Source organism: Passer montanus, unplaced genomic scaffold, assembly GCF_014805655.1.
Source record: "Passer montanus isolate IOZ18808 unplaced genomic scaffold, ASM1480565v1 scaffold39, whole genome shotgun sequence".
Classification (NCBI taxonomy): Eukaryota; Metazoa; Chordata; class Aves; order Passeriformes; family Passeridae; genus Passer; species Passer montanus.
In genome coordinates this window covers 1,185,774-1,213,106 of record NW_024368707.1, presented here as the reverse complement: position 1 = coordinate 1,213,106, position 27,333 = coordinate 1,185,774, and positions in this window count along the sequence as shown.

The following is a 27,333-nucleotide window of genomic DNA, read 5'->3' as shown; positions in this document are numbered from 1 at the left end:
TAAGCCTCTAGCCCTTACTCAGATTAAAAGTGAAGGTTTTGAAACACAAATACTTGAGCAGAAATTTTTCTGCTTTGACATAAAACTGCACATATACTCAAGCCAACTCTGTCCAGCACCTGACAGCGTTTACACCTTCAGCCTGCTCAAGCCTACCAAGTCTTGCTCCAAGGTTGGAGCAACAGAGTTGGCCTGTTCCAATTTTGCTGTTATCCCACCAATTTTATACCACTTAAGAATTCTGGTGTAAGAATTCTGTCTGCTTGACACTCCAGTTCTCTGCTCAGCAAAGCTGTGCAGGCCTGTTTTCATTACAACATAAATTAATAGAGCAGACTCATACAGCAAGGTGGGATAGCCAAGACACCAAGATCTGTCAGTACTGTTACATGCCCATGAAATGCAGCATTCTGACATTTCAAATTGCTGCAGTATGATTTCTCAGAGGTTTTCTGATAGAGCACAGAAAGACAGAAACAAATCAGCAAGGCTGGCAGTCTACTGCCCCAAATCCCTTTGTTACAGCCATGAGGGTTGGGGAAAAAAATTTAAACCACAACAACAAACAAACAAAAAAGCATACCACCCCAAAAACAACTACAAATGGAATTTCTGGGCACACTTCTAAGACTTGACTTTAGGTTCAATATTCAGTGTTTTTTAAAGGCTATTCTTATTAATTCAACCAGAGGTAAAAGCAGCACTATGTGTATAATTTGTATGAAAAAGAAACAAGTATGAGAAAAGCAGTCATTCCATAAGAACTGTCACAAATACCTTTCAAATATCTTTTTTTTCCCCTGGGAAAAAAAAAAAGAAAAAAAAAAGACAAAAAATATAAATTTGCCTGCTAGATTTTACTGAATCATCAAAAGTCCATTCCTTCCTAATGCTTTTGACCAGAAAGTATGATATATTACCATAATACCACCTCAAGACAGCCTTTAAATTAATGGATCAGACTGAGGACTCTCTCACAACTACTTCTGAATATTGAGGAGATTCAATAAGGCTCAGATCCCCATGTGGCAACTTTTTGACAAGTTAAGAACAGTGACAATTATATGCAATTGAATAGTACTCCAGTTTTAGCCATCTTCTAGAAACCACTGACAAACACAAAGTGACTGTGACATCACTCTTGTTACATTCAATTCCAAAAGGGACTTCTTTGAGTGGGCAAGTTTCAGCTTAAAACAGAATTAACTAGAGTATCAGGAAGAGAAGCTTGAAGTAAAAGGGATTCAAGCTTAACTCACATCCAAAACATAGAGTGAAGACAGGAAACAAGAAATACCAAACAAATCAGACCTTACCACAGCAAGAGACAAGAAATAAAATTACAGCAAACACAAAGCCTTGAAGAAATGAGTGGATTGAAATGATCAAAAATAAGGTTAAGTCTTCAATTTTATATGTCACTTAAAGGATAGTTGTTTCCTGCCACTAGAAGTCTACAAACTCCCTGTTCCATCAATTTGGAGTTGATTGAGAGAGAAAACAAATTGCTATCACTGCCAGGGAAGTTTGGATGCCAATGAAAAGCTCCTATCCAAGTACACACCAGATAGTTTTTAACATTAAAATACATGGCCTTTGTTCCTGACCACCAGAAGATCAAAATAATCTATCATAAGTTTCAAATGCTGCTCTACTTTTTCAATTCTAATTCTTGTTCCCTGATGCTTGATTTCCAGTTTTCTGTATGTAAAAAATGCCAGCACAATAACACATTTTGCTTTGGATTACTATTTCCCTACAGTCCACAGCAAATATTAGAATATACAACTCTCATTTCAACAGTCATTTGGCAAGAGGTAATATTTACTTGCTAATGGATGCCCTTTTTTCCCTAACAAGATTAGAGTGCAAAGCTTAGTCTTCTGCTTCCAATTATACATGACATTTGTCAAAACAGGGTAGCAGTTAAAAACTCAAGTCCATAATTAGGTTCTTCTCTGACATCTCCAAGACATTAATTCTCATGTTAGATGTGCACCAAAAATGGAACCGTTGCTTTAACCAATACACAACTAGGCTGACATGCTCTTCCACAGTTGCCAATAATTCAGAACTCAAAAAACAATTCTGTACTTCAACTGACACAGCAAACATTGCTGGACTGTATTTTACACAAACAGTATACACATGTTATATATATGTAATTCGTGCTGTTTAGAATATAAAATAAATACATGTTATAATGTTTAGAAGGAATGTACAGGGATTATTTAAACTCACATGCGGGATTTGAGGCATGTTATATGCTATGGAAAAACTGCATACCATTACAAAATTGCAGCCACAGCAGGAAGGGATCTAATTTACAATCTAAAGAACCTAGCCTGGGTGGAGACCACTTGAATGCTCATTGCTCCAGATCAAGATAGTGGGAGCTACGGGGAGAGTTTCTGTAACCTCACCACCAGCCATCATTGCCTGCCAGGAACTACGTTGTCAAACACAACCCGGAGGAAGAGGACGACATGAATATGCTTGACCAGTGCTCATCGCTGGCCAGGAACTGTATTCTTCAGTCCAGCTCGAAGAAAGGAAACAACATTAATATGATTGACTATGAAAAGAACAAGAGGGACTCTGCCTCGGGCCAGAAAAACAATATAAAACCCACCAACCAAATCGGGCAGCGTACCACCCCCGGGAGGTGATGCGGGTGAACGTGAGATTGGCCTCGCTAGCACCAATTCTTCCTGTCCACACTGGCTGCTCCGAGGCAGCGGTTCTTATACAGTTTATTTCGCCCCGTGGCAGGATGTCTTTGTTTCTTTCTGAGTTCTTCATATTCAAGTTGGTTTCTTTCTTTGGCTGGGGCTGCACAAAGCCTTCCTCCGGGAATAGAATAATACCCTTCCCTGATTCCTGGAATCTGGCATTCATTCAGAAGGAAGGTGTTGATGGCTCTGGTCTTCTCTGACAGGTATCTTGTCTGGGCCATCATCGCTTGGGCGTCATTGGGTGCATGTTTCTGTGAATGCCCATCTCCTGTGCAGCCGAGGTTTCCTTTGCATGTAAATGTTGTGGTGCCTCTCTGTCCATATGCCGTGGTTTTGCCATCCTGGGGAAGAATCTCTCCCCCCCCGCCCTTGTGTACCAGCAGTTTCTTTTATACATATATATTTGATGCATCTTTTATTTCCACAAATTACTAATCACATTTATAACAGACAAGAACCTGGGATGAAGAGCTGTGGGACACAAAGCCCCAGCTGAATTGCCTGTGGCAGGGTGGCCAAGGCTGTGGTGTGAGGAGGGGCCAGCCACGGCGCCCCAGAGCTCAAACCCCTTTGGCAGGGCTTTGGCACAGGCCAGGCAGGCAGCTCTGGGCTGCCCACAGCAGCCTCCATCTCTTTTATACCAATAACTGTCACTGCAGATATGGTTAGATGACAAAGCAGAAGGATTTCTATACAGCTTTGAGGCCACTCATTTCTCTATGTTCTAACAGTGCTGTTTAGATGGTGGTCCTGATGCACCTTGTTTACGCCTCCAAATCCAGCAGGAGAGGTCATATAAGCCACAATTACCCAAAAGGGGAGTCAGAAGTGTGTAATACTGCAACTATTCCTTCCGAACAAAGCATTTTATCTTATCTGTCAAGAAACAAACACTAAACAGCACATTACGACTTAGTGATAGTTAAAAATTACCTGAAAAGATGAAAAAACCCTTTATTCACAACTATTAAGCCATGAAAAGAAAAATCCCCTTGTTATATATACTATAAAATAATTCATGTTAAATGAAATAAAACAAAAACCCTACAGTTTATACAGTTTATATATACACATATGTATGTTTATATACATAAACATATGTTTATATACAGTTTAACCATGTATAGAAAATTCAAATAGGAAGTCAGCTGTACCCAAAAATGTATATTCCAGGGGATTGCTGTCGTCTGACAGGAGGCATTTTTGATAAGCATCACCAGCAACCACAAACTAAGTGATAGAAATTCAAATACCAGGACACTACCTCCAGAGACGCATATTCCAATATTTATCCAAAGGGATTTTTTGTCTGACCAGACTCCAGCAGGAGGCATATTGATAAGCATCATCAGAAGTCTTTCCTGGAAAGTCTTTTTCTGACAGGATTCCATCAATCATCCACCAGAAACACAATGATATGCTAAAGAGGAGCCCCTTCCAAAGGTATGAAGAACTGTACAAAACAGCCCTTCTGAGAACTACTCTTTGGAGAACCACAGGGACTTTGGTGGAAAGGACCAAATCCTACATCTTCCCAACTCTGATCACCTACATCAGAGTTCATTTTAGATTGTGGTTTATTCCAAATTTATATTTTGATAATTTAATAAATTTCTTTAATTATTGGAGTATTAATTTATAACACCCTTTCATGATTACTCTTGTGGTTTGATATAAAACAATTAGTTTTGCTTTATGCCAATTTAAAACAGAATTGTGTTTTATATATTTTTTATTCATAAACAAGGAATAGACAAAAGCATCTTAAGAAAAAGACAAATGAAAATCCTTGTTTCCCTTCAAAATACTGATTTAACCTTATATTTTTCAGGTTTTTTCTCAAAGGAAATAACAGGTTCTTATTTAAGGACAGTATTTTCCTGTGGAAATTTTCACAAAAATCACTGTTGCCTGCAGCAGAATGAGCCACGGGATTTTGCAGTTCGTAATTCATCCTGTACAGAACTAACATAATACACACCTGTGCTTTACCTAAATCCTTCTTGTCTACACAAAACTCCTGTCTTGTGTTCCCACACTGCTCAGCATCTTCCCCATGGTACCAACATTTTTGCTGCTTTATGCATCCCATCTCTTTACTCTCACCACACCCATGGGTTCCTCTCTTTGCCATAAAGTACCTCCATCTTCACTGATTCACAAGTCAAAATTCATTCCCAGCAAGAATAAGCAAAAGGAGGGCAGGGGTAGGTGTAGAGAAGCTTTCTCCTGGCTAGGAGACTTTGATCCTTTCACTTTTTCAGTGTGTAGCTCCCCATTAGCAACAGCTGGTTATCCTTACACATTAAGTGGAAGAACACAAAGGAATTCTTAATGAGATCTGTCTAAAACAGAGTCAAGAAAAAAATGTATTTTCCTGTTATTGTTTATGGCTTGTCTTGGAAGCCACAACTGCAATCTAGATCCCTGGTGTCCTTGGCACCAAGGGAAAGACAATTTGTGGACCATATGTTCTACAATTTACAGAGGTGAAACAAACAGTGAGGGAACACATCACTGATCCCATTTTATACGTGGCTTAAAGCCCAGGAGTGACTTGCTGAGGCTGGCAGTCCAAGGGACTCAGTGTAGCTCTCCTGGTTATCAGCTCAGCTTCTAAATCATGCTCACTCCTCATTCAGAACCTTCCTAGCAGAACAAAGGAATTTATGCCTCAAAGAGCAATTTTACCCTGGCTAGGAGATGGATGATAGAAAGCTTAAAAATAGTGTTATATCATAGCTTAGGTAGAAAAACAACCTTCCCATCATGAAACTGAAGCACATTTCTTTCACAGTTCTGATGAACTTATATATTTCCCAGTGAAAGAGAGAAGGTTTTCTAAACATTAGTAGAATTGAAAAGTGATGGAAAACTACTCCTTCATGGTATCCAGCCAGAATTCCAGTTCAGAATTCCAGGTTCAAGAGGATGGGAAAGGTCCTAAAAGCTTCTCAGCTGGACCTGTAATTATAGGGAAAAAAACCATCCAGGTTCTCAACTGGACCTTGTATAAAAAGAAAATCAGTTATAATGGCAATACAAGTCAAGATTAACAGCCTTAGCAACTAAACATTCCCTGCTTTAGCTGCATTATGAATAGAAAGTTGTATTTTTTTTTTCAGTTTCAGAGTTAAAAAACAAGTCAGGCCTCTTTGGTTTGGCTGCCGAAGAAAAACTCTTCAATTACCTGTTAATGGCCAGTGACTAACTATTGTTTCCCTGATGCTGGCCGCTTGCCAAGAAGACACCAGGACAGACCCTCCAAGGTAAAGAGAATAGGCAATGACATCAGAGCCAGTATGCAGATGAGAAATGCATTGCGCCCTGAATTTTTACAGTTTTACAGTTTTTACAAGAAAAACCCCTAAAATCACAAGCCAACAAGTGACTTAAGTGACGTCTAAGGATGGGAGCGTAGTCCCATACCTGCTTAGACCCTTTTTGTTTCTCACCCTAACCTGAAAAAATACTGATTAAAGAGACACCCCCGGTTGTTAAACAAACAAGCCAGGAATCTACGACTCTCCCGTGAGGACAGAATCCCCAGCTCTGCCTGCAGACCAGCGGACAAAGCTGCATCACCCTCCTTCTCCGTGCCACGCCTGGGAGCAGCGGCGGTGCGGGCGCAACCCGTCAATTTCTCCCCACCTGAGCTGATTCTTCTTAATAAAGGCATTAAAAAGGAGAAAGATCTCCTGCCCATTTATTTCAAGCTCTATCTGAAGTTACTACCCTACCTATTTCCCTTACACCTGTACATTACTTTTCTGATTAGAAAGCTTATTAGATTGCAAGACCTGCTGGGGCTTTTTCCCTTTCTTTTTCTCCACTCTCTCAAGTACTTATTCTCCCCAGAATGGCAGTCTTCAAGGCTGACAATAATATTTGCAAAATCATACAATGCACTTAGATTAAAAGACATTATTTAGTGCTCAGAAAACAAAACTATTCTGGCTTGAAATCTGCAAAATTAAAGATCTAAGCTTTTCATTTTGAAAGGACAATTTGAGAGAATCACCTTTTAAACAGAAACAATTTATTTATTTTATTTTAAAAAATATGTATCCATCCAAATAAGCAATCCTTAGAAGTTCTATTCATCCCAAGAGCACCACTTTGGTAAGAGCCAAGCAACACTTTGGATGCATTTTTTGTGTGCATATGTACATACATAGCTATTAAACTGATCTTCATTAAAAGCCTACAGGACCAATCACTTCTGTTAGGGATATAGTTAGTAATTCATGCCGATAAAATATAGATTTCTATAAGGTATATGAATCAATCTGGCTGTACAGAGAGGGGCTAGGGATTTCATTCTCAGGATGGTGAAACCGTGGCAGACTGGCAAGGGAATGGCATGACATTTACATATGAAAGAAAACTCGGCTGCCCAGGAGATGGTCGTTCACAGTGGCATGTATCCAGTGATGCCCAAAGATAATGGCCCACGAAGATACCCATCTATGATAACAAGGGCCATGGACACCTGCCACCTGAATACAGGATTCCGGGAAGCGGGGGGGAGAAGCATTAATCTATTTCCAGAGGAAGGTTTTGTGCAGTTCGTGCTGAAGAAAAGAACCAACTTGAATATGAAGAACTCTAAAAAGAGACAAAGGCACTCTGCCATGGGCGGAATAAGGAGTATAAAAACTGTCCCCTCGGAACAGCCAGTGTGGACGGAGGGGGATTTGGTGCAATAGAGACCAAATCCACATTCACCAGCCTATCTCCCGAAGGTGTTCTGCTGTCAGTTTGATTGTTGGCTGTCGGGACTGTATCACAGTCATGAATAAATTCTTTTTGTTTTTCTATTAGAATTGGACATATTTAATTTTTACCTATAACACTTCTAAGGACAAAAAAGGAGTATTGAAAACAAAACATTATCTAAATAAAAAGGTGCATGACTCTTAATTTTTCTCATCATTACCTCCTTACAACTAAGCCACATTTTCACATGTTAGAAAGGAAGCAGGAAGCCTCAGCAAAATTTAAAAGTTGCTGGCAGGTCTATTATGTCTGTTCTCATGTAAGTCTTTCTGAAGGTAGGAAGAAAGATGAAGCTAAACTATCGCCAAGCCAGGTCACAATAATTTGTGTTCTTTTAATTTAGCATGAACAAAGAGTTCAAGGACATAGATAAGTTTGCATAAGCCTAGCAAGGTACAGGTTGGGAGATTTTAGCGCTTTTTGAAATGTAACAGCTTTCAATGCAGCTATAATTGCTAGCACTTTTGCTGGAAAATTTTAATAGGGAAACCCATCTGGATGTGTTGTGAATCCTGTGCCTTATCCATTGCCAGTGAAACTCAAAACAATTTTGCTACTAATGTTCTCTGTGGACCAAATCAGACCTAAGTCTTTCAGAATTGCCTCTTTAAAGATGAAGAACTACCTGAGGGGATGTTTTCAGCTTGGCTTAAGTATCATAACAGTCATAAGTCTTACAAAACTGAGCACTGCCTCTAGAAATCCATCTTTAAGCCTCCCTCCCCTCCTTCCCCCTCCCCCACCCCACCCCAACATTTGTACATTTTCATGAGTTAAAGTGAAAGCTGTTCGGAGAAAGGAGTAGATGTGGAAATTACTTGAAATCTCCCTCAGCTCTAACCAGAGAGCTGGAGCATGTGTGACACTGATGAAACAGAAAAAGCAGCCTGCAGTGTGCAGGAGCCCTGGCCACAGTGGGATCCCCCTGATATAAGCAAAGCAACTACATACCCCTGAGATTCCTCTGTTTTGGAGGCAACAGATGGTGAAACAGAAACAGACTTCTCCCAAACCTTTCAGGTTACAAAGGCATATGAGGTCCTTTCCTAATCTTTCAGTCCAATGGACAGAAGTGCTTTCCCAGAAAGGAAGCTTGTGAAAGACAGCACCTGCAAATAGTGAAGAGAGTTGTGGGGCTTGCTTCATCCACTTTTTGACACCTACAACAAAGATGCCTCCATCTGAGATGAGATACCACTTAGGATCTCTTTATAGTCCAGGACATGTTAAAACAAGCACTTTTACCATGCCATTCAGCTGCCTATTTGTTTAGAGATTTACTTTAGAAAAAGAGAAAATGAACTGCTGATGTGACTATTGTTCTCTCTTGCATATAAAGTCCAAGTGACCTGCTCAGACTGCAAGCACCTGCACTGTGTCAGGCCAACTGTGCTTAAAAGCAGCATATTGGGTATAGAAGAAGCATATACAGTAAAGCCTTTTTTGCTTTGTTTTGTTTCTGCTTTGTTTTGTTTTTTCTTGTAATAAGAGGAACTGTGAAGTACTGTCAAGATAACTACTGCCCCCCATCTAGTGGTAGGATTGCATTTAAAAATGTCCCACCCATCTTATCACATTACATTTTGAAATTGGTGAAGGTTGAAAAACAGTACCACTGCTCTGCAGGATCCCAAAAACCTACATCTGTGATGCAAGTCACCTAAACCATGTGTCAGAAGTTGTCGCTTAGTTTATTCTTTTAAAATCCACATCATGTTATCTCTGCTTTCCAAAGTGCTTAAAATACATGAAAGATATAAACCTATCATAATAGTCAATAGCTTGTTTATTTATAGATTAGGTGTTTGGGATTGACTCTTCCCAGCTATAGTTTATGTCTATTTTAGTACTACTGAAGAGCTTTGTTATTCATCTGCAGAAACTGCCATTGACATGTGACATCTGCTTTGGAGTAAACTCAAATTTTAACTGTTTCAGCAAGTGAAAATGAAAGAAATTTCTAGACTTGGAAGATCATGTTAGGTGATAATCCAGGTCTGGGTCAGATTTTCAGCAATGTTCAGCTGAATGTTCATGGCTAGATGTTTCTAAGCTAGTCCTTGTCCATACTGTACATGTTGGTTATAGAATGTTCCTCTTAAGGACAAATTTTAATTGTGTTTTATTACAGGCTGCTAAGATGTTCAGTGTAAGTGGGTAAATCCCATTTAATTTTGGAGATATTCTCAGGAATTTTTCAAATTGGGGTTTTCAAAGAAATAGTTTTTTACTAAAAGCAGAAGGTTTCCAGCACGCACTTCCTAAAAGAAAATTACTTTCTGTACCTATTCTTATACTGGATGTATGATCCACACTTATTCTCCCCTTCTGGTTACTGAAGTCAATTGATTCAAATACAGCAAATCTTCCTGTGGCCCTCGGTAATATTCTGGGAAGTCATTAGTTTGAATTTAAATAGGCTTGAAACACCAAACAAACACAGCTTAGCATTCACAGAGATAGCACAAAACAGGTACAAAAACACATCTTAGGCATACTATAAGCAATATGTCAAAATGCCTATGACAAGACTGAAAATGGAACAACATGTTACAAGACTTACTCTTAAGATAGCACAAAATTGTGACAATTCATTGTGGATCTAAATGGGGCTTAATGAGCCAAATCCATATTGTGAATTATCTGCCTTTCCTTTACCTTCCCACAGTGCAGAATATATTACCATAAACAAAATATTCATAGAGAACCACTTCCCTTTCCAGTAGGAATGCACCAACAGGAAAGTCACAATACACCTTATAGTTAAGTACTTTCAAGATGCAGTCAGATGAACAGACAATTAGCGTAAGAATATTCTAGCTGGCCAAAATTCAACTCCAGCCATTTCCAGCAAAGCTCTAAAAAGCTTTCTGCTAGTCCTAAAACCATTGTGTATTCACTCCACTAATTCTTTATCCCATTCCTGTTCCACAACAAAAAAGAAGTGCACACAAGTGACAGCACAATTTATCCTCTTTCACTCAGATGCAGCCTGGGAATGGATTTTCTACCCCTTCTCTTTTGCTGGTCTCCTGCTTCCTGAACAGAACCTGGGGACTGAGAGAAGAAGGATTTTTTCGCATAAGAACTGAATCCCACTTTTTTATCCAGCCTTAGCCTTAAGAAGATGACAATGCTTTATGTGACACATAAGAAACACAATCCATTTCTATCTCAAGGCAGGAAATATCCTCTATCAATTATGATGTGAGTGTATCTGATATCTAGTTCATCTCATTCTCTTTGGCTTTCCATCCTGGTTTGACTCCTTTCCTTCCACTTCTGTGCTGACAGACTTTCATTTATTTGGTTTTATAACAAATAAAAATAAAAAAGTGACTGATCATGAACACAAAATTGCCTTTGCCAAAAGCCAAATTCAAAATTAGAGCAAACAAGGCCAGCATCCTTAGCCTTCCATGCCAACAATAATAACCACCTACAATATAATTTTATATAACTAGCTATACATGAAACAGAAGCAGAAGTTATCAGTTCTTCATCATAAAGAAATTGGTAAAACAGAAAGCACTCTATTGTCTGGTAAATTATGGTTCAACTTCACTTTAAATCACTCTATTATCCCCCAAACCTGGCAAGGTGCTCTAGAAATATGGGCTTGCAAGTGCCTGTACCAATATCTCAATGTCACACTGAAGTCCTGCTTTCACACAATTTACAGTTAGCAACTGAGCTGTCACACATTGCCTCTGTGTACTTCTATCCCATACTCATGCAAAACTCTCACACATTCCTCCATAAAATCATCCTTTGAAAAGTTTATAGCTGTTTTGAAAAGGTCTGTGTGCAACACCGGGTAAAAGCTGACGTAAAAGCTGTCACAGACCTACCTGGAACCAGAGGCTGAAAAGTTAGGGAGAAAGAATGCCACAGGTGCAGACAAGGGTTGTCATCATAGTCACCACTCAGAAGCTGACAACATCATATAAGCTGTCCTTGAACAGGACGCCTGAGTTTTGCTCACCACCATGGAGTGTCAACACCTTTCTCAGTGCAAAGCCATTTCTTTTAGCTGAGATATCAGTCTGAAATTAGAAGAATTTCAGCTTACAAGCTGGCTTTCACAGGTTGTGTTTTGGAGGCCTGCAACATGGTAAATATCAGAGAGCACCAGGCACCACAGATGTCTGTGAATACATTGCCAGGTAAACAGGTATGCCTACAGCCTTGGATGAGCAAGCCATTCCTTGGCAAGCTACTGGATTTAACCTGAACAGGCACAGATTACTTGTTTATTTTCAACTAAAAATAAACCTTACAGGTATCTTAACTTATGCTTAGACATTCCCCCATAAAGAAATGGAATCATACATTGCTATTACCATCAATTAAATTTGCTGATTGACTTTTAGCCCACAGTTTCAGGGATAGGATAACCTCAGGTAACACTTAAAGACACTTGGCACTAGAGTTGGCTTTTGAACTGCACTCTGGATATGACATAATTAACATTAAAACAGATGTCTCTAAACAAGGAGGTAAATCACACTGACAGATCATGGTCCAAATTCAGTGAGGTGTAGCTGACCTAGAGGAAGAACATAGCCCTACCAACTACAGCACACAAAGAATTTCTGCAAGATAGAAGAATCAGAAGGGTTTTAGCCAAAAAGTTTGAGTTCTCTGCAGTCCATGCCAGGATTCAGAAACTGGGATTAGTTAAACATTCGAACATTGTCTGAATGACTTGCTCTCCAATGCTCACAACCACCAGATAAGAGACATACAGCCTCTTGGAAGTTGAGCTGTAAGCTCTGTAAACCCCACACTCTAGAGACTAAGCTCCACAGCTCAAATGCTGAGGAAGGAGGATGTATGGTTTGGGATCAGTGTATTCAATCTCTCCATGATCCTTCACCAGAAAGGCCTTGCCCCAAGGCAACATTTAAAAGCTACAGACACTAATGAGAGGGAAGGAAACCGAACCCATTGGAACATTCTTCACTTTAACCATTCAGATGGCCACCCATGCTACAGATAAATCTCTTGAACTCACAGGTTATTTATTACCTCAAAAGAGCCCGATGACTCCACTCTTTCCCCCACATTTTTCCTCCTGTGCAAGCCAAAGAATCATTAAGCACACAGAGCTGTCACCGGCAAAGCCCACTCTTTCCTTCACTCACACCAGACTCATGAACCTCCTCACACACAAACCCTTTCCTACCACTGCTCTTCACACAGATGTTTCCCCACACACCCTATTCCTCCCCACTGCTAACATTTCCCCTCCAAGTAAGCAGCATCACATACATATTTTCCCCCACCTTACCACGTGCTTCACACCATGAAAAGACATTATTTCCTGGCCACAAGACCACTGTGCTCTTTAGCAAGCCATACTTTCACTTGTGAGACTCAGACCTTCCTGGGACTGCCACTTCTGTTACAAGAACACATTTCTGTGAGCATCAGTGCCGGTGCACATGGATTTGCCCTTGGGTTCTATCTCTATGATGCCAGGAGAACTGGTCATAGGCTGAGTGAACTGTAGGGACAATAACACATTTCAGAAACTAAAATCCTCTGCTGATGAGCAGAAAATATACAAGGCATAAGCAGCAAGACATTCAGGCCTGAAACATTACTTGGGGGAATAATTTCATAAATGAAAAACACTAGTCTCTATGGAAAGATGAGCCCCAAAAATGGCAGTAGGAACCAAGGCTCTTCCACCATCATTATCAGTGGTGCCCTACACCACTGATAGGCCTGTGCCTGTCACTGCCTCTGGGGACTTCACAACCTGTGGCAGGATGACTCCTTGCACTTTACAAATTAGAATGATAAACACAAGATAATCAAGACTGGCTCTGTGCTGAGGGTCTGTAATGGAGGCAGACTTTTACACTGGTCACAGCTCACCCCAAAGATCTGCAATGGATGCCTGTGTGTCAAGCCAGCCTTTTCTTCGCCCTATGAGCCAAAGGGCATATGGAATGGGGAAAAAATTCATTCATTTGGTCATAGGATGCTAGGACAGCATGTGAGGTACCAGACCTGAACAACATGAGTTGTACAAAGAGAAAAAGGAAATGAAACCTAGAAATCAGTGTCTTCAAATTTACTAGAAAAGACAGAGCCCCATGGCAGGGTTGGAAAACAGGTAATGTTGAAACCAGTCAAGTTTCTACAGCATCTGCTCAGTCTAGTACTGAAGTACAGCACATTGCTGGGCTGTATCAACACACAGTAACAAAATGGGAAGCCTACTGACTCAGGGGCAACGATGTGTACTTGCAATACTTTGCCTGACTAGAGCCCATCCATCTTTAAACTTCCAAGACTCTTAGCAGAAAACACATGGTTAATGTATGCTTAACTCCTTTCTATGCTCAGAGGAACAGCTGTGCCTCTTTACATCCACTCCCATGGGTTAACCACACAGGCAGCTGTAAATAGCAGTTTGCTGTGAATGCAGAACACAGACTGCAAGTTAATAAAGGTTGGTACTATTACATTTTCAAAGAATTGAAGGTTATTTTCAAAAACAGCAGCCACTCAGACTTAAATTGCTTTGAGGGAGTCACTAAGGTCTAGGCACTGCTTGCAGCAGGGGCAGCTTTGAATGAAGTGCTGAGTATCCTGTACTCAGTGACTGTCATAGGAATGCTTGAGAAAATAGCCAGAGCCTCCCTCACTCTATGGTGACAAGACTACAGCTATTCCTGCCTAGATGGCAGTAGCAGATTCCAAAGTCCAAGCTTTATTACAGTAAAATAGCCAATTCTGGCATAACAAAGATTTATTGCTTCTGTTATAGGTAAAAACTGATCCAGCCAATTGTAATTAAAAAAAAATATTATTCATTATCAATATACAGTCCCGACTGCCAACAATCAAAGGCAGCACCAACCCCAGGATCGGAGCTGGGTGAACTATGATCCAGGCTCTATCACAGCGAATCCCCCTGTTCACGAATGCCACCTGGCAGAGTTCGAGTTTATACTCTTTTTCTTGCCCGCGGCGGAGTCCCTTTGTCCTTCTTTGGACTTCTTCATATTCATGTTGTGTCTATTCTCTGTCCTGTGCTGGACAAAGCCTTGTCCAGGAACTGATGTGTATCTGTTCCTCGGTTCCCAGAATCCTGCATTCAGATGTATGTCCTTGATGGTCCTGTCTGTCTGAGATGAACATCTTCATGAGCCATCATCTCTCATTCATGCCAGTGAGAACATATTCTGCGCAGGCTAGGTTTACTTTGTATGTTAATGACATACCTCCTCCTCTGCTGCCAGCTGTGGTTTTCATCACCCTGTGAAGCAATCCTCTTCTCCCTTGCTGTTGTTATTTTAAAGCTTTATATTATTCTAATATAACCATATTCTACCAGCATGAATTACCACCATACCCATACAACTTCCCTATACAAACACTATTCAGGCTTCCTTCTCATCCTTCAACTGTATTTTGGAAGAGTCACTCATGAGAACAGTTTTGGATACCTTTTCACCTTTTACTCTATAATTGCTTCCCATGACAAAAATTGTTAAAACAGGGAAGAAGGCAGCTCTTAAGGAGCAGGATTCAAGCCCTTAGCTAGCAAAAATTGATTAGCGTCCAATTCCATTTTTCATCAGCTGAGGATCTAGTCAGTCTTTGATTTGTTTCCTCAACAAGTGATGGCCTAGGCTCAGGGAACATACCATGCAGCTGCTTTTGAGAAGGCATGCAGTGTGCCAGTTAAAGTGATTAATGCACATAAAAAGTGTTATGGGTAACAATTGATCAAGCCAAATTAATAATTTGTAAAGATATATTTTATTTTGTGACCGAGATACAGTCTTCGATAGCCACAATCAAAAGGGACAGTGCCAAGCCCCAAGCCCAGGATCGGCACTAGGTGAACACTGATCTGACCACTATTGCACCGGATCCCCCTCTGTTCACTAAGGCTTTCTGGTCCAGGCATTTCTTATACACTTTATTCAGCCTGAGGCAGAGTCTCTTGCTCTTTTCATGGTTACACATAGTCATGTTGTCATCTTTCTCTGTGTTGGGCTGGACAATGCAGTTCCTGGCAAACGATGAGTGCTGATGTTGGTTATGGGAACCTGGCATCGGGATACATGTTACTGCTATCTTGATCTCTGATATTTATTGGGTATTCATCGCTCGGGCTGTTCCTGAGTAAGGGCCCATCCCCTCCAGAGCCACATGCTTTTCGTTGCAAATTAGGCTTCTCTGCCATCTGTGGTTTCGCAACGGCATGAGGCAATCTCTCAGCATGATCCCTCGGCTCCAGCGTGTGGACTTGCAATCTTTTAAGGATAGTCCTTAAAACGTCATAACTTATATCATGCACATTTCTATCATATTCTACATAAGCACAAATTATCCTAAATTACATATTACAAAATTACTTTGGGGAAACAAGTTTCTTTATGCTTTCCCTCCTAGAAAAGAACTAAATAAAGAAAATAACTAAAAAACATCTAAATACATCAGACTAGTGTCTCAGGAGCTGAAGAAGGTCTGTACCACACAACACGGGCATTAGTGGTGTCCCTCAATGAAAATGCTCACTAGCTAATAAATCCCACTGACCACTTAGGGAAAAGGCAGACATGAGATTTTTTTGCACAATATTGCCCTAGAATGTTTTGTACAAACCTTGAGGTAAAGCCATCTGAGCACCCAGACAGACAACTTGATGCAGGCAAAGCTTTGAAGAAATGACAGAAGGTGTCTCAAATTCCCAACCAGCATGAGTTTGCACAGTACTGGTACCTCCAGGATGAAATCAAAAAGACCTGGCATGTTCACCTTTGTACTTGCAGTAACAGACCTCAGATCTGTGATGGGAAATGTTTGAGCCTCCAAGGGCCCTTTTGAAATGCTTTGTTTCAGTTTGATGTCTGAGTGGTCTACAATGCAAATTTGTCACACTGTAGTCCCCATAATACATCAGGAGCAGCACAAGGACTGGCCATGCCCAGGCACCAGGTGTGCTCCCTGGAAATTTAGTTTGGTTCTTCCTGTGCTGCTATAGCCTGCAAGGAGGACAGTAATACCATTAGATTGCCAGAGCAACATTTTCCCCAGCACAATAATGCTTGCAAAAAATCAACCAAACAAATCCAGACTGGCAAATTCAGGAAAAAATAGAAACCCAAGTTGTGCCATCTGGTGCAATAATGGCTGCAAATTATATGGCTCCAGGAAAAAGCATTTAGATTGCAACTTGGCATTGAAAAGGCAAATCAGGAGTAAGGTATTGAAAGCATAGTGTCATTTGATCACTTTATGAAAAGGCAGTATAGTCTGTCCTGTGCATTTGAAAAAGGAGAACTACATTTGAAAGTGTTTGTATTTCCTATTTTATGTGTTTAAACCACTCAGGGTAAATATGAAGAGCATTATGCAACCTCTAAATGTAGTTCCTGCCTTTGGTTCACCTTGTATCCCTTGGTACATCCTTACACTACACTCCTTTAGAGGTCAAAATGCTTTTCATATACTCTTCTGTGCCTTGCTACAGAGAAGACCAACCTTGCTACAAGAAAACCAACCTGGTAGAAAAAAGCCTGCTCTTGTCAGAAATGCAGAGTCTTCCAGACTATCTTAAAAGTTCACCACTTGCATGTGAGTTATTAGACTTGTGAAGCTATGTCCTGGTGAATGAAATGTTGCCCAACTCAGCACAAAATTTCATAGATCTAGCATTTAATGAGATGACAGTACATTTCTTTAGAGGAGGGATGACAAAATATCTGAGAGCTAACTGATATAACAGAGCACTGTACTATGTATCACTGTAATTTTGAGAGAGAAATATAACTTTTTTCCTGGTTGGATCAGACTTGAGTCCCTTCTGGTGTATTGTCTCACTGCCAGTAGCCAGTACCAACGCTTCAAAGGAAAGATGTTAAACAAACCTCTGAGAAACAATACCCATGTCCTTAATGCTTCTTCCATGTCTCAAAGAGGAAATAGCTCATGCCTCTGAAGAATACAGATAGAACAGCCTTTTAAGTATTTCTCATATCATTTAATCTGGGGTGCTTTTAATATCCATGCAAGCAGATAATTCTTTTTGACCCACTGAGTTCTCAGTAGGAGGCAACCACAGCATCAATTTTGCCCTGTGTGTTCGCCATTAACTCTTTAATCAGAATATCCATGTATTAGAGTTCCCTCTGTGTTACTTTATTAATTTTCCAAACACACAAGCAGCTCAGTTCCCTTTTCAAACTGTGGCTCTATACTTCATTAAGCTGCGATAGCATCTACCCAAACATTCTGTCTTCACAGCAAATTCAGAGCTCAGGCAAGCAAGAGAAACTTGGATTACTTTTGCCAATGGGCATTATTGTACGTTTATCCATGTCATATCTCTCCTCTCACTGAACTGCCAAGGTGTTTAATTCCTGCTGGAGTGTCTAACAAACCTCAACAGTTTTCACCAACTGAAACAAATTATCACGACAGGCTAAATTCCCTAGCTTGCTCTGTTGTTCCTGCTCCACACTGATGATGGGGATAGACAGCACCCCTGGCTAGACTCACATTGCTCTGCTGATCAGATCCTCCAGAGTCAGCACACACTTGACTTAGCTACATGTTGGAGACTATTCAAACTCCTAGCTTCAAGTATGTCATGTGATGCAGAAGGATGCAAAAGGGAAAAAAATGAAAGATTAGAAGTGTACCCTGTTTTTTATCCTGCTGACTTTGCTGTGGAGAGCTGCAAGCCCAGTGGGTGACTAACTAGATTAACTGGATTGAAAGAAATTAACAGGAATTGATACCCACAAAGACATTAATGCATTTTGGAGTTGCAGGACCCAAATGATGTGGCTCTGCAATTCTCTGTCCATTTCCAGAGAGATGAAACTAAATACCACCTTAGTGCAAAGCTGTCATAACTTGATTCTGGATGAGACTTTTCTTGTCAGCTATCTCATGTCTGAATAGAGGCATCTTAAGAGACAAACAAATGGAAAATTACTCAGGAAGCCATGATTTTCCTTTTTTGCTATTATAAGAGCAAGTTCAACAACAGAGTGATCTGAGCTAGCAGTGCTCATATTTAGACCAAGAAAAGACAATCTGTGGTAAACTTGGTTGATTAAATGAGCCACCCAGCAGAATAAACAGAAGTGGCTTGGAGTCACTTTTCTCCCCTTCTACCTAGCCCTTTGTTATCCTCTTCTGGATTCTTTTTCAATTCAGTGTCTCAGAGCAGCGGTCCAAGAGCACTTCTGTGTCTTTGGCCCAACTCTGATTTTACAATCCACTGCATACCTTACAATCCACAGAGCCTATTTTCATTAAGGATTACTTTCATCTCTCCTGGGTAACTACATATGGTTGTATAAAAATTATCCCCTCTATATGGACCCTATAGACACAGCCAAGAGTGGGAGTTGACTTTCTGTTACTTAGCACACCTCAGCTTTCCCATTTGTTTCCCAGGTGAGTGGTGCTCTGGTCATACATTTGAAACACAACTTCCTCAGATAGGCTGTGAAAACAACCACATCACTCTTCTCATGTGAAACTTACCTCTGACCAAGCCCCCAAGCTCAGGAAGCCCTGACCAGTCAGTCAGTACTAGTCACCAGGAAATAAAGCCTTTTTCTAGACCTGATTAGCAAGTTATTTTTGTTACAGTCCTATCCGGCAGCTTCATTTTGGCACTGCCCCTTATATCATCCAAGATCTGTTGTTTTCCTGCACTGAAGGTTGCCTCATTGTTTCTTCAACTCATCTATTTATCATGATAAAGAAGCAAGAAAGAGCTTAAGCAAACTTGCTTAAGCAAGAAAGAGCTTTCTTAAGCAAGAAAGAGCTCCAAAGTTCCATAGAGTTCTTTTCCTGAACAAATAGAATCAAGCCATAGATTGATTGGGTTAGTTTTGTGGCTCTTGTGGCTTATCCCCGAGAGTAACCAAGAGTACCCTACCTTACATTACCCTATGACATTTAACAATAATTCCGAAAATCCATCCACAGAGAAAAACTGTCTAGCACTGTGGTCTTACTATGTCATGCTTGCCAGAGATGCCATTCTCTTAGCATTGGGGTGCTAGCTAGTAGTCATCTCACCCAATGCACAAAGCCATAAAGAAGCTTTTCAAAATATGTACAGAGCCTTCAGTTACCTTGTCAGACAGGTTAAGGCCCAGCACAACAGCTGAGGGCATACTTATCCTGACCACCAGAAGTAGTCAACTGATCCTTTTTTCACCTTACACTCAAAGAAGAGTTCCACTCCATTATTCTGCCAGAAATTATCATCCCTACTCTCACATCAGCTATTCTTCTCTACTCTATTTTAAATAAACTGAGATAATCAGTAGAGATATTTACTTCTTTGATGGTATTCAAAATCAATCCATTGCTATCTCTCAAGTCTTTTGCTCTCCAAAATAATTGAAAATAGTGTAGGGATTGCTGTTACAGACAGTAAGAATCAAAAGCATGACAAATTTAACAGATACCTGTTACTGTGCTTGAGGGTGCCTGTTAAGCAGCATGGATACAGTAACTCAGGCTGCTCCCACACCAACTGCTTTCATAGAACACTCTACAGACATGAAGTCTCTGTGAGAATAACAGGTACAAAGCACAGAATAAGCCCAGAAAGGCAAGACTGGACTGCCAGTGTGGAAGAGGGGAGGTGGCAGAGATGTTTTCTTTTGTTCTAAGTAGGAAGGGAGAGGAGACATATAGCTACGCTTTTCGTCACAAAGCAAAACAAAGGATGAGACACTGCCTGGGCAGTGGGAGACAGATAAAGTCAAGTGCAGTGGAAACCACAAGAGTGTGATGCAACCACAGGAGCAGCTGTCAAGAAAGGGACAATCCAGTCCTGTGGCTGTGCATTTTTATCAGCATAAGGCATATATAACTAGCATTGTCCCAAAGGTACCCATCAAATGTAGGTAAAGATGTAGATCATTTTACCTTTCAGGTAACAAGAGGAAAGACCATGTTAGGTGCTAGGTAGCAAGATAATTATAAAAACCACAAACACACACTCTGGTCTGTGCTGGTACAAAAATAAGAAATTTCAATGCTGTCACTGTGGATAAAGTCACAAAAATTTGCCACACTGATTGATAGAAAAACTAAATAATACTCAGAGTCCACCAGAAAAGTTTTCAAACTAATTCTAAACGGTTACACTGTTACAAAAATCCCCTTCCCTAACTATAATAACAAACAGTTGTATGACTATAACAGTAAATATTTATTAGTTTACATTATATACTGCAATGTAAGGAAGTAGTGGAATTTTAATGTAGGTTTTGGTACTGCTCATGCTTATATAAAACAAGTGAAGTACAGCCTGGCCCTGGAAATAAAGGCTTTGATTCTCAGAAGCTTAGAGCTGCCCATGAAGGACAAGAGATACCTGTGGATAACTGAGACAACACCAGCCTCCTGGCCCCTCCAACATCTTTGAAACCCTCCCAACATTGTCTAGCATAATAGATAAGTAATTGCAGCAAAACGGACTCCAGAGACATCTGCATAAATAGACAAACAGCAACAGAGCTGCAGAAATACAGCTGCTTTGTAGTTTGGTTATGATTAGTAATTGGCAATGTGAGAGATGATGACTAGTCAAATTGCATTGCACCTGAACACTTGAAGGGTATAAGAACCCTGTGTAGAACCACGTTCCAGGTGCCTCTGTTTCACTAGGAAACCTCCTGCAAACAAATATTTACTTAGCCTTGCAGTAGTATACTTTGTACCCCATCCTCTCTCCTCAGTTGGCAACGGCCAGCTGCAAAGTTTTGAGGCATTATCAAGACCAGAAGGGAACACAGTCCCAGGACCTGTTACCTGTACAATTCCCTTATAAAGTGCTAGCACCTTCTAGGAAAGAGAAAACAAGCAACCTGGAAAAACATTTTACAGAGCAATTGAAGAAAAAGTCCAATTCACCAATAGGACATTCAAAATCCTCCACAAGCTAAAACTGTGGCATTTTGTCTGGCTCCAAGTCCAGACAAAATGGCAGAAAGTGGAGCAAGCCTTATGCATTAGAGATTCCATGAAGACAAAAAGAGAAAACCAAAAATCTATTGGTATGGGATGTAACTGTGATACACAATACAGTAACTTCATGAAAACCAACAAAAGTTAAATAAAATCACAAGAGATAAAATCCAAATTTGTTCTTTGTTCTCTTACTTCAGACAATAAAGCTACTCTGCACAAATAGTATGGAATTCACTAATTCAACCTGAGCCCTTAAATAGAGATGTGATTTAAGTGATTTTTATCCCTACTTCTACAGGACATACATTGGCCCCTGTAGGAGACAGCAATTCCACTTCTCCTGATGGAATAGTGCAGCCCCAGAACAAACACAGGATAGATGGTCTGCTTCTTTACTTGCACAATCAGAACTCACTGGCATTGCTGTTCCCCAGGAAACCATATCCTAAATTACACCTAACTGCAGATTTCTGTTTGGAAGCTGAATGTGAATGGTATACTTTCTCAGCAGGAATCAATAAGGGACCAAAAGGATACATGGAAATGTGTTTGGGTTTCTCTTCCTCTTTGTTTAATCAAAAGTAAGAAGCCAAACTATCAAGAAGTCAGTATTATGTGAACTAGGTGACAGGCTGCAGTAGGGGAATGGAAAAAAAACCCAAACATGAAAGAAGCATTTGTATAAGACTAAGATTGCCCTGTGTTGAGGAGAATTGCACATAATCCTCTGAAACTTCACCTTGTTATCCTCTGGAATTTTGGTAATTTTTGATCTATCCTGTATTGCTCTAAGATGCTTCTTAAGAAGGAAAAATATACTTGAAAAATCATAGCTATTTAATTGTTAAATGGTTGTGTTTCATTTCACTTTCCTACAACTTTCAAACTTCATAACTTTTCGATTTAACTGGTACTGCTGCTGATTTCCACCTGGGCGGTAAATTACCTCTTGCAAAGCCTGTTTCACTCAGTGAATTCATATGACTGCACTGATTAAATTGTGAGAAGGAACAAGTTGATTCCAAAGAGCCTATGGTTTGAGGTATTTCCTAGCAGAGACTAGAAAAGCTAAAGGAGTATGATCTCTACCATCTCAGAGAAGCAGGCATGGGGTAACCTGACTTTAGGTCCCTAGAATTTGTTTCCAAAGTTGATGTCTTATGCTTTCCCTCGCAACGCTCCAAGCAGATCTGTCATGTCAAGAAAGTCTGAGCAGCTGGCTCCAGCTTACATTAATCCCCTCAGAAGTTTCCAGGAATGAGGAAGAGCCTGCAGGCTGTACAAGCCAGAACTGGCTCAGGCTATAAGGAAAGAAAAAAAGAGATTCACAAAAGAGCCAAAGGAGTCCAATTTCATAAAAAGAAACAAAGAGAGGGAGAAGTTTTAGGACAAATAATTTCAGTGTCTACCTGCTGCTCTTCACACACCTGCTCCAAAGCAAAGAAGCGAGAACTTGCCTTTGTACAGCCAGCTCTGAGATGTGAACAGTCCACATTTCCTCCCTTCTTCATCTCTCTACAGCCATCAAGTTCTAACACAGCATACCTTGTTTTATTCACCACAAAACAAATTCATCATGCTGGGGCTCTCTCCCACTCTCCTTAGGAAGCAGAAGAAAGGTCTCACTGCCCAGAATATTTCTGCAATGTTCAACCAGCTTTTTGTATGTATACTCATTTCTTCTCCCTTGAATTTGTCTGTGTCCTTGTGCTCCACTTTATATAGCAGCTTGCCTTCATCATGACCTAAGAGTTATCTCACTTAACTGAGTTCAGCAGAATTCCTCCTTTTATTGTTCTTCACAAATCAGCCTTCACAGTTTAGCTGTTAATAGTTCCACACTGGAAACCATGGTTACTTCTGCAGTGTAGCAATTTTTCCTTCACTTTTCATCTCAACGTTAATCTTTCCTACAGGAAGAACACCACAAATATTTAAGTAACTCAGTCTGCTGCTTCCACCAAGCACACACATGCAGCTCCTAACACTGGAGCACCAAGCCCACTCCATCTGTTGAGATCATAGGGAAAGCTGAAACAACAGACACGGCCATCTGTGCTAATCAGAGTCCCGTACAAGATTTCTCCCACCTGGGAAGGAAGGAAATAGCAGGCAGGCATAGGAGGATAATACACTTTACCCCTGCTACTCTGGACAGAGACCAAGTTGGATAACAATGTTCTGCAGCATAAAGTCAGCCTGAAGTTTAATTTACCTAACAATCCAGACACAAACTCCACTGAAGGAAAAGATCCAGCTGTGTGTGAATTCTGGTTCCAATTCTGAACACTGAACAACTTTATGTAAGTAACCTAGAAAACCCAATTTGAAAAGAAAACTCTGTACTTAGCAGGACAGTAGTAATGAATCATGAGCACCGGTGACAAGCCCTGCACCAGCAGAGCTTTGAGCTGGTGCCAAAGACAAACTTAATGTCACTTAACACAATAGAGTTTGCTGTGCTCATTCATATACAACAGCCAACATAACAGCACATCAGTTGTTTACTGCAGTTTTTAGACACTACTAAGTCAGATAATTCACTAAACTGTAAGCATCCCTCATTCAGGTTAAAACAGACAAGTCATGTCTCCTGCTTCTGGAGGCAACAGCACACAAGAGTGCACTGTATTCGGTCATGGTATCCCCTCCACTTTGATTTTCCTATTCAGAAAGGGTGACAAGTGTCTGATACAAGATCAGCCTGATCCTGCAACTCATGCTCTGTGTCTGCAGCAGGAGATTAAGCTCTCCATGACTGTATGTGCATTTCTGATGGGCAGAGAAGGATATGTTGGATGGGATTGCTGACCTGCTGGGTAGAGGAGGTGTCTCAGATGGATTTACAAGTATTACTCCAAACCAAACAGCAAAAAGGTCACACAATGACAGTTAACATTATCACAGAGAAGCAGAATTTGGAAATAATGATGTGCAGCACAGGCCTGACCAAGACTCAGCTTGGCTTGTCATGACATAGGTACAGGATCCACCAGGAAAACCCACATCCACTAGCAGGAAGATGCAGGTGAGTTTCCTGAGATAGCTGAGGTTTTGACATATCCAATCTTCCCTTCAGCTCATGAAGGCAGCAGGATTCAGCAGCAGCTGCAGTGAATCCAGAGGGACTGACTCAATGAATATACCAGTAGAGATTAGCAGCTAGAACAGAACAAGCAGAGGCAGATTGGCAGCATCAGATTGACAACCCCAGGGTGCTGTGGACAATACGAGTTTGGGGTTTGATGTGAAATTAGACAAATTCAAAGAAATGAGGATTACTAGGATACATATAATCCATTGGTAGGTCTGAGACAGTTCCCTGGGGAAAGTTCCACTCATGATAGAGTTATGGTCCTGTACTTCCCTTGCAATTCACTCCTGCTCATTGTCAGAAAGACGTACAAGGTTAGGTGGGTATTTGACTTTCTGCAAAAATTCCTATATTCTGTCAGATTTGGTCTAAAGATATTCAGTATATGCTCAGCTGATATGTAGAAGAGCAGCCTGTACACTAGAGACAGAAAAGCTCCAAATCTTCATGCTGCACTTAGCAGTGTGAACTCACAGTACCATCCATTCTGAATTACCACTATAGCACACAGGAGAGGAATCAGATCCCTCTGTACACAGGATGGTGGGATTTTATAGCCACCCCTTTTTCCCCACCACCAGACTTAACACTGCATGGTTTATCCCCTGCCTTCTGTTGCTCTAGGCAGTCTTTCAGAGTAACTCCCTTGTCTCACCTGTAAAAAGGTCAGGACTTAAACACTTGCTTTTCCTTTTTTTGTGCATGTGTTTGTTTTGAAACTTTATATTAAATTAGCCCTACAGCTTTTTCTGGCATTCAAAAGGCTTTCACATCCATAATAAAACAGCCAGTATCTGATATCAATTCTGAATGTGGCTGGTTCAGTATAACTGAGCAATCATTCAGATTTCAGGCTCATTCTGTTAGCACAGTTCTGCACCATTCCACAGCTTATTACATGAGAGTTTTTCCAAAATGGCTTCTGCATTCAGTAATTTCCACTAAGAATATAAATTACTTCATGGTACTAAGACAAATCAAAGTTTGGATATGGTCATTTCATTGCCTTGTGAATAAGATCTAAAACTTCTTCTTAAGCTGATCCTGCATCCAAGGCCTGCAATTCTGCCGCCTGTACAATCTGTTTTACTGTGTATAATATACTAACAAAGCTGAAACAAAGAGCCTCTGAAAAAGAACTGTGGTTTTACACTTGGTTTCCAAAGTCACAGAGCCAAATAGACCAGTCTCTAAAAAAATCTCCAAAAACAAAACACCAAAACAAAACTAAAAGCCAGCCCACAAAAACATTCACCTACAGTGCAGATAGCAAAATAACCAGAAAGACATTAGCTGTATAATTGCTATTCTGGGTACTTTCCAGGTAAGAAATTATTCATTATGAAAGTGGAAAAAGAGCTCTCTTTACCACGACATGACTTAATTCAACAGTCCAGGTGCTACAAAATTAAAAATTGATAAAATGAGCAGTCACTTCCTCAGATACATCTAGAGTTAGTCACTATAACTGGCACAACAACACCCAGAAACTCACTTCCCCATCATGACTCTACAAAGCAGGGTACAAGACAAGTGCACCCACTGCTTTGTTCAGGAGGCAAAGGTACCCAGTTAAATGAATCAATAGATCTTGTAGAATACAGAATTTCCTAAATTGCAGAGGGTTTTATGCAATTAGTGTACTGTAAGTTAAGGCAGCACTGAATAACAGGAGAGCAGGGAAGTCCATCCAGCTGCTTCAGCAAGATCTGCTAAGCATCTCTTTGCAGTTTTGATTCTATAACTCAGAAAGCAAATTCTAACCAGAGCAAGTTCACAGTGGTTGTGCAAACTCACCACATTTGCATGCATCTGCAGGGGACCATTCAAGTTTATAAAATTTATCTGCATTTTCATCAGTAATGCTATTTGTAAAGTATCATCCTTCAAGGCTTATTCATCCCCCAGATCCATTTACAACAAGACTTTCTGCTACGAATATATGCTGGATTTTTCATATCACATTTGCCAACTAATCCTTTCCTTTGGGCCTCTGAAGGTAAACACTAAGATAAGAAGGTACAGGTTAGAAAGCATTTCCCACTGGGAAGTCAGAGGAAACCAAAACAGAGAGAAGCCAAGCCCGAGATAAGCGAGAGCCCTGCCTTCTATGTGTCACATTAGGCTGCAAGTGCCCAAGCTGCAAGCAGAGGTGCAGATGGGCTGCTGTCTGCCACAGCACAGCCTTCACCCAAGGCACACGGAAGATGCAGGAAGGTAACAGAAGCAGGAATAAATGCCTGCAGTAAGCCCCTGCAGCTGTGCCTTCATTGTGCAGACTCCTCACATAAGCCATTAGCCCTTCTACCTCACAAGCAGAAGGGCCACAGCAAAATTCGGATAGGAATAAAGGGTTTGCAAGCAAGGTACAAAGCCCAGTTAAGCAATTGTTCCTAGTCAGTTAGAAATAGGGAAGCACAGGCATTTCCAGCATCACTGACTCCATTGCTCCTTCAGGTTAATAACACTAGTGGAGAATTAAGCCCTCTCTGCCTGACAAATAAGCTCTTTTGATATTGTTACTACTTCAGTTTAGGTCAATGTGGAACTGCATCAGTAAAATGACAGCTCCGTAGCTGCTTCCTGTCCGGCTCCCAGGCACACAGCTTGAAAGCAGGGTCCGGTCCAGATCACTTTAACCTTCATCAAAGCCTATCTGAACAAGTTGCCATATAATATTAATCTAATACAGAGTCCAGGTCCTTCTCAGCATATGTGAGGCTGCAGTAGTTCCTTAGGTCTGGA